The sequence below is a fragment of the Sphaeramia orbicularis genome, chromosome 22 (genome assembly GCF_902148855.1).
Source record: "Sphaeramia orbicularis chromosome 22, fSphaOr1.1, whole genome shotgun sequence".
NCBI classification, from domain to species: Eukaryota; Metazoa; Chordata; class Actinopteri; order Kurtiformes; family Apogonidae; genus Sphaeramia; species Sphaeramia orbicularis.
This window is the reverse complement of record NC_043978.1, coordinates 47,261,757-47,271,128: the sequence shown is the minus strand read 5'-3', so window position 1 is coordinate 47,271,128 and position 9,372 is coordinate 47,261,757. Positions and strand designations below refer to the sequence as shown.

The 9,372-nt window shown below is 34.3% G+C and overlaps 1 long non-coding RNA gene across 1 annotated transcript in view; it reads right to left on the bottom strand.

Moving 5' to 3' along the window:
* Positions 1–339: 339 nt before the first annotated feature.
* LOC115414403 (uncharacterized) overlaps positions 340–9,372 on the bottom strand; it is a 19,096-nt gene continuing 10,063 nt past the window's right edge. The window contains exon 3 of the long non-coding RNA XR_003934613.1: positions 340–391. This is a non-coding gene — a long non-coding RNA (uncharacterized LOC115414403). The remainder of the gene's footprint in view (positions 392–9,372) is intronic.

Sequence of the window (9,372 nt, the reverse complement as noted above, 5' to 3'; positions counted from 1 at the left end):
TGATGTTCAGAAGGACCAATAAAGGCTCCAGTTTCAAAGAACTGGAATTTTCTGTCAATGATTTAATGGTTCGGGCTTTACAGGGTTAACCCATAAAGACCCAAACATCCATCACCGACCAAAACCATCTGCTGATGTAACTGTTTAATACCTGTTGATCCACTAGTCCTATCAATACATGTCAGTAATTGGGGTAAAATGCAGTTTGTCATCTTTCATGATCATCAGATATGACCCATTTGGACGCTCAGAGGCTCCGTAGTTACTGTGGAAACACTGTCATCTTCTACAACATTGATTCACCAGTAAAAGCCATGGAGTTGGATCAACGACAGTGAATGGAAATCATTGGTTTATGTTCAGTTAATGATAGATTTTACTGAAAAAGTGACTTTTTTTTTTTCAGCTTTCTCTGTTTTTGATATAAATAAATGTAGGAAAATACCTGATTTATATGGATTAAATGCAAAATACAGAGGACATATTATAATAAATGGTGATAAATAAGAACAATATAAGAAAAGTTAGATATAGAGACATTTTAATTTGGGATCTGACACAAAAGTAGCACTGGGTCTTTATGGGTTAAATAGCTAATATAAATTGCCATTGAGGAAAACATTATTATATTTTTTACTGAGCCAATCAGCACCCTCGTCAACAGCAGGGGTGTGAGGGCAGTAGGTCAATCCGACATATACATATACAACATACATGTTTATTTCACCTTACATGTGTTTTTCTTTTACTTCTTCGATTTTATTTATTTATTTATTTATTTATTGCCACATATGGGCAAGGAACCAAATATGGTAACTTCACTGACCTTGATTTTCTACATGACAATAAAATTTTTTCGAAAATTTCACAAAAGTAATAAAATCTTGTTCTGTCTTCCAATAACACACTAAGGTTGACATTTTGAATTTCAAAATATTTCCATGAGTGAACTAAAAGAAAGTATTTTTGAATCAAGTTTTGGCTTCACATCATGTAGCCAGACTACAATCAATTAAAATCAGAAACTGTCCATAAGATTCCATTTCCATCTGTTTTCATCAGCTTTAGTATATGTTCTATTTATTCCTATTTTACTAGTTTTAGCATGTATCTTGTTATTGTATCTAGAACTTTGTACAGAGCTTTATGTTTTTAATAGAAATAAACTTGGCCATAGCATAAAAAGTCTTTATTATTATTATTGTTTTATTATTATATTATTATTATTATTTTTTTTTTAATTTATATCTTTTTTTTTTTTTTTGACATATTGCTCAGCTCTAATGACACTGAACACATCTGGGTGAACTTTGGGTCACGTTAAAGTTAGTTTAGTTGGTTTTAAGACTAGATTTGTTCATTAATATCCTGTCAGTACCTGTAATTCACATGTACTGTCATTTCACAGATGGCTGATAAGGACTTGAATTTCCTGGATGTCCCTGAATCACCCGTCCCTAAAACGTCTCGTGAGACCAGCCTGGTCCATCAAAAAACCACCGCGGTGTCAATCAGTGTCCCGCCGCTTGTGTCCGAGTGTCTCGCGCTCTCAAAAGGCCAACATTAATAATTGAAGGTCATCTCAGTCTCATCGGGTCACGGGGTCATTTCAGAGTTTAGTCGGAAGAGGTTTGTGTGTGCGCGAGATGAGATTACAGGTGGGTTTTGAAAGACAACAGAACGCTCAGACAAAGAGAGGCATCTGCTGTCCCTCTCCACTTACTGGCCGTCCTTGGGGTGAAGTCCGTCCGTCTGGCGGGCTGAATGCGAGGCTGTCAGCACACAAAGGTATCACTTTCAGTCAGAGGTGGCCATCAACATGTCTGCTTAATGATTTTGACATTGCCACGGACACACTGTCAGGAGGAAGTCTGAGAGGAAACGCTCATGGCGGAGCTTTTAAAGATGACATGTCTTTCACTGCTGTCAATCAAACGTCCCGGCACTGATACGCTGCATATAAGGCCGACTGTGGAAACGCAGGTTATTCACACTTCAGTGGATTCAAACCAGTATGTTTTGACACAATCCTTTTTCCAAAAAAAAAGTGAAACTTACAAAACTTACAAAAAGTCAGATCAAATCTGTATATTTGAAATGTTATGTAAAAAGTTTGTCATGAGTCCATCACGGTGCAGTTTTATGTAATAAATTCCCATTATGTAAAAGTTCAAAATGTATAAGAATGTCACGTCATCTTGTAATAAAGCCGCATTATGTAATAAACAGACACATTTTGTAATAAACTATGCCAACGCATTTTGACACATTTTTATTTTAAAAAAAAATAAATGTAATAACATGGTTCATTATGTAATAAATCCAAATTAATATAATTTCAGAGCAATTTAGAAGAAATTAGTAATGGAATCAAACTTAACCACACAGTTTAAAGATGAAAATAAAACAAAATGCATCAGTTTATTACATAATGCGGCTTTATTACAAGATGACGTGACATTCTTATTATATTTTGAACTTATATTACATAATAAGAATTTATTACATAATGCGGAACAATGTCACGTCATCTTGTAATAAAGCGCATTATGTAATAAACTGACACATTTTGTAATAAACTACGTCAACCCATTACACTTTTATTTTTTTTTAAAAATGTAATAACATGGTTCTTATGTAATAATCCAAATTAATATAATTTCAGAGCAATTTAGAAGAAATTAGTCACAGGAGCTACAGGTCATGTAATCAGAACTTTAACCACACAGTTTAAAGATGAAATAAAAATGTGTCAAGTGCATTTTATAAAAATTTCTGAAATTGTAATAACTTACTACATAATGTGAAAAAATTTATTATATAATGCATTGAGGTAGTTTATTGCAAATTTGTCAGTTTATTACATAATGCAGCTTTATTACAAGATGACGTGACATTCTTATTACATTTTGAACTTTTATTACATAATGGGAATTTATTACGTAATGCGGCTCAACAATGTCACGTCATAAAAATTTAGATTTTAATTTTTAATTTATATTTTTTAATGCCTTGTAACATGTAAATGGTTACAGATATCAATATAGTTACTATTGAGCACTGATAGGAAGTCATATATGGACTTTAATTTAATTATTTGAGTTCTCCTCCAGTGAAAGTACCATCCACTTCTATTAGGAGGCTGATCTTCTGCATCAGGACCACAGGATTCTAACATAGAACAGAACCTGACAACCTCACAACTTAAACTTGTTATTAATTACACCGGTCAACAACAAATTATTGTTTAAGTTTTTTGAGCTGATTTAGGATAATTTGTGTGCTGAATCCAACAATCACATTAATTTTGCTCAATCAGGTCAACTTTCTGAACTATGCTACATATTGGCTTTTTAACATTTTTGCTTACATTTATGGGCATTTTCACATCATATGATACAAAATTCTTTCATATTTCTTGCAATAAACGAGTTCTGAAGATTTTACTTTTGCCAATTTATGATTAATGGTTTTTTTTAATATTACAGGTGAATGAAATGGCTTCGACTAGAAGATCTTGCAAAAATAAGCCTGACGTATTCTGCTACATCTGCGGTGAATACACCATTGTGCCTAACAGGAATCCTGTTAGAAAATTTTTTTTTTTCTCTTAAAACCTATTTTGGGTGAGAACTATATAAAAAAATCAACTGATAAAGTCACAAAAATGTAATCAATTTTGTGAGAAGATCAAATTTTTCAAAATCAAATTAGCCAAAAAACCTGACCTGATTGAGAAAAACAGATGTCCTTTTTGGATTTAGCGGTGCAAAATGGTCCTAATTCTGTTGAAAAAACCTAGACAACCTGCAAAAAACATTTTTTGTAACCCAGTGTTATAGATCGAACATGCCGGTGACATACAGGGATATTTCTTTTATTTCTTATTTTGTTTATTTCCATATTTTCTCAATGTGGGCCACAAAATAGTGTCTTCTGTATTAATTTTCTAAACTGTGCTAAAGCCTTCATCTGACAAACCCACAGGTGCTTCATACAGGCGGTCTCCACGTAATAGAGACTTATTGAATTTCCAGTTGCTGTCATTTAAGACCTCCTGATTGCAACTATTAAAGAGGATATTACATGCTGTCTGTAGAAGCCAGGTAGCATAAAGCTGCACATCATCATCATCCCAGCAGCTGGTTTCATATGAAAAAAAATGAAAAAAAAAGGAACACTTAGCTCTAAGCTCTCTGCTTTCTTACTTTTAACACTTCATTAGTGACAGAGAATATGAGTCAGATTTGTTTTGCTCTAAACGGGCCGTGTGGAGAACAGAAGGAACATCATGTCTCCTGAGTCAGCACTGTTTTTATCCGTCTGTTTATGAGCTGAATTTTTAGTACAATTTGTAACCGCTCAGACATTTTTGCATTATCAGGCCACACCGGCAGACTGGTTCAGCTTAAACGATTATTTAGGTAGGAATTATGTGTGATGCTTTTTTTAATCGTTTTGTCCTTTTTGATGAACCTCCTGAAAACTTCAGATCACATCCCCTGACCTGGTTTTCTTTCCTTTTTTTTTTTTTTTTTTTTTTTTGAGACGATTAAAGCGCTGGATACACACATATTTTCAGGAACTCCAGCAGATAAGGATAAATCGACTTCAAAGGAACATATATGAGTGCAAAAGTTCTCCTTACGCCATAAGCGATATTTTAAGCTACTTGATCTCCTGGTGGGGTGTGTTGAACAAGGTTGAGAACATGTTGGAGGATTACGGCGTTGATTAACAGCTGATTCGTCCATCCTGATGAGGAGAGAGATAAAATCCTAAACCTTAGATCAGAAGCTGATCAATTAGTGGGAATGACAAAACGCAGAGTGATGCGTTCACTGGATTTGTTTTAATCTCAGTATACAGGAGTAAAAGAATCGGCGTCGGGCCTCAGAATTCTCACCTCTGCCTTCAGTGATGTTCTACCTGATTTAATCCACCTTTTAATATCAGCTCTACACCATCAATACCATACAAAAAATACAATCTAACAGGGTCTTGCATCGTAGACCGCTATCTCATGTAGTGACATGAATGCCATTATTAAAGCAAGAACTCAGCAGGTTTTCCTTTCACTTCAGCATCATCTCAAACACACTCATTAATATTTATGGAATAAAATAACAAAACATACACACGCACCCTCATGTCCAAATCACAAACTGATCTAAGATGACGTCCATTGAGTCTTCATTTCAACTTGTGTGGAAAGTGCAGATGTCAAACTAATACTATGAAGACAATTAAGATGAAAGACCAAGTAAAACCCGACAAGAAAATACACAACATAAATATAATTTTCTTTTCCTATTAAGTTAATTTTCAATCATTTGTCATCATGTTTGGTGTATGTTCGATGCAGGAAGAGATGATGAAAATGGGATTTTGAGGGAAGTGCCTGCATGAAAAAAATAAAATAAATACATGTCACTGCGTTTCACAAAGTGAACTACACTAACCCATCAGATGTGTTGTATCTTGTGTTGTTGTGTTGTATATAGTTTTCTGAGTTGTGGCTCATTAAACATGTTTATGGCATCATTGTGACACTGGATTATTTTATAAATAGTTGTATATAGTTGTCGTAAAAACTGCCTGAAGTATAGTTGTATATGACTATTATTAACTGAATTTGTAATTATTTTTCAGAAGTTTTCAATTTATGTGTTCATTTTAAGTTAGAAAAATGGTTCATTCAATAGGGGTTTTTGGTGAAAAACAGTAAAGAACCAATTTTTTTCTTTCTTGAATTTCATGGTTTTTGTGTGATTTTAGATTCTGCAGTTGATACCAATCTGTAGATCAGATCGGGGCATCCCTACATAATATAACACAAACATGTCTAATAAATTGTAATTCCTTTTCAAAAATGCCAAAGTTCCTCCTTCCTCATTAATAACAGTCTTGTAGTGTCACTGGAAAGGCCTATGGTGAACGAATTCCTTCCCCCAGTGGATTATCTGTGTATTGCATGTATCTAATTGTATACATCAGGTTTTTCAAGAAAAAACATTTTACATTGATCATGTAGAGGGCTTCAAAACTCATGTAAATATGATACATTCAGTGTTATAGGGGTAAGAAAAGTCATAAGTTGAAACAAAGCTGTTTTATTAGGAAAATGCAGCCATTTGATTTTATATATGTGTAAGTGTAATGAGTTTAACACCAGTGGGACTAAACAAATCAATCTCTATAGACAGGGTGACTTTAGATGAATATTGCAACAAGAAAACATAATAAACAATTTGCTAAAAAAAAAAAAAAAAGATGAAAACAGCCATGTAAGCTACTATTTGGACAGGTATGGGTGGCTTTGTTTGTGAGGCGTGCTATATTTCATGATAAGTCTTTGCCTGTTGTGATCCTGCGCTAAGATCTCCCGGTGTGAGGCCAAATAAATGTACGTCTGTGGAAAAGAAAATCCAGCAAACAAAGTGAAGCAGTCGCAGAGAGCTCAATTGAGAAAAACATTTTTGTGGATGTTCTTGTTTTGCTTGTTATTGTACATGACTCACAGTATAAGATGTCCGCTGCTGTTTCAGACAGCACAGAAAACTGCATTTGGGGCTCTTATGTGATGTGTATAGAAAGGAAAAAAGACAAAAGAAAAACCCCAAAGTGGATCAAAAGTACAACATGCTGGCAGTAATCTAATGTAAACAATGGTGAGTGTAAGTGTCACCGACAAGGGATTTGTACATAATGATGAAGGAAAAGTTTTTTTGTAGTTTTTGTTTATTGGGGAATGAGGATTTGATGTGCATTAGTGAGTCTGAGTTTAAGTGGAAATGTTCAGATTCAGTTTGGAAACACGCTGTGTGTTTATTCTGTTGGTGTTTTCTTTGGTAACAGCGGAAAACTGACTAGGATTTTTATTAAGAAGTCTATCCTACTAAACCCAGCCAGCATGTCCATGTGGGCACCAGAAGAGTTTCATTTTGGTGCATATAAGGGTCCCATTTGGGTTTTTCCACAGTTCTGAAGGTGACCCCACATGTGTTTGCCCATATCAGAATCAAAATCAAAATCAGAATCGAATCTCTTTATTGTCATTGTACCAAGTACAACAAAACTGAGGTAAAGCTCTCAGGTTCGGTGCTAGAATTTACAGACAGTTGTAAAACAACAACAAATAGTAAAAGGCACAGTTATTTACATTAAAAAATAAGTATTGCAAACTCAGTAAAACATAGAATCTAAGTAGTGCAAATAACATGAGAAGTAGTGCAAATGACAGGAAAGATAAATGGAAAAATAAATAATATGATATTCAGATCTCTGATTCTGATTCTGATATGGGCAAACACATGTGGGGTCACCATGGAAACTGTGGACAAACCCACTTGGGACTCTTATATGCAGCCCAAATGTAAGCCTTCTGGGGCCCACATGGACATGCTGGCTGGGAATGAACAGTCATACAGTCCTTGGACCCTATGCTCTACCTGTCCGTCCGTCTGTCCGTCCATCTATCATCTATCTGTCTATTTTTTGTCAAGCATCCCATGACTCACCATGTCAGATTATGTCATGTAATATGTAATATGCCACATATTACATATGTGGTGTAATTAACCCTCCGGTATCCAGGTGCGCCTTTTAGGCACACTTTGCTCTTTGTTTTAAAAAAACTTCATATTTTTTCACAATTTAAATAAGGTTAGATTTCAAAAGTTGTTCATTTTTGCATGATCTTTAAAATTCTGGCCACCAACTAAGATTTGCACATTGCAAACAAAAGAAAATTACAAGACTAGCATCCCAAGTGTGCCTAAAACGCACTATTTCTTCCATTTGATTTGTATGATTAGGACTGACCTGGATTTACAAATATAAAATCAAATTAGAGCAAAAAAAAAAATCATTATACAATATTTAATAGTTAGATTTATAGTATGTGCAATTTACGCACACTTGGTGACAGATGCTAGTATTATTGTACATTGGACCTAGCACCAAAAAAATAATGCAAATTAACCGATGTTGGAGTTAATCATTGACATATGCCAAGATGAAAAAATCAAATAATATGTGATCCACTTTTTATGTAGTATATTGAATTTTTTTTTTTTTCGTTTTTTGCATCCAAAAAAAAAAAGGTTTGTTTACATTACAAACACAGCATTTAAAGGGTTAAAAAATGTGACAATTATTGAGTATTTGGTATTTTTATTTACGGCTCAAGTTGATGAAATAGAAAAAAAGTGTCAAAGAATTAAAAACAAACTATGAAAAAATTTTGGACATTATTCCAAGTGTGCCAAAAAGGCACACTTGGTACTTAGTAAGGGCCTTACTGGACTGGATACCAGAGGGTTACAACCCTCCCTCCATTCCATTTATGTTGTCCATCACTGTCCATAGGCACCATATTTATATATCTTAAACTGCACCTGTCCAAATCTGTATATATTCAAATCCGTTATTTATATATTTTTTATATTTATAACCATTTGCACTACATTCAACAAACCGTATTTGCACTCTCCTTTTAAACACTTTTTTACTCAAATTTATTTGACTGTTTTTGTTTTACGTGCATGTTTATGTTTATATGTATTTTGCCGCTGACAACACTGTGAATTTCCCCATTGTGGGATCAATAAAGGAATATCTTATCTTATTTCATTCATTCATTCATTTTCTGAACCCCCTTTATCCTCACCCCCTTTAGCCTACACCCTGGACATGTCACCAGTTCATCACAGGACTGAACATATAGAGACGAACAATCCCTCTCATATTCACACCCATGGACAATTTAGAATAACAATTAACCTATCAGTGCATGTGTTTGGATGGTGGGAGGAAGCCGGAGTACCTGCAGAGAACCCACGGAGACACAGAGAGAACATGCAAACTCACATAGAAAGGTCCCACCCCCATCAGCTGGTGTTGGAATCGAACCCGTGACCTTCTTGCTGTGAGGCACGAGTGCTAAAAAGAACATTATTTGTAGCAGTAAATAACAAACAAAATTCCAGCCATATCTTCATTATTTCAAAATAGCACATGATGCTTATTTTACTATAAAATAAATAAATAAAAAATGTTGTGGTGCATCCCCACACTGATGCATATCAGATTTATTATACTTTTATTTTACATTTATGCTCTTGTTATAGTACTATTGTGGTAGCTAAGCAGTTTAATATTTTTTCCTGATTTTTGAGATGTTAAAAATAATACTGGTCAACAACAAATACATTGTTTAAGTTTTTTGAGCTGATTTAGGATAATTTTGGTGTGCTGAATCCAAAAATCACATTCATTTTGCTCAATCGGGTCAACTTTCTGAACTATGCTACATATTGGCTTTTTAACATTTTGCTTACATTTATGGGCACTTTCACATCATATGATACA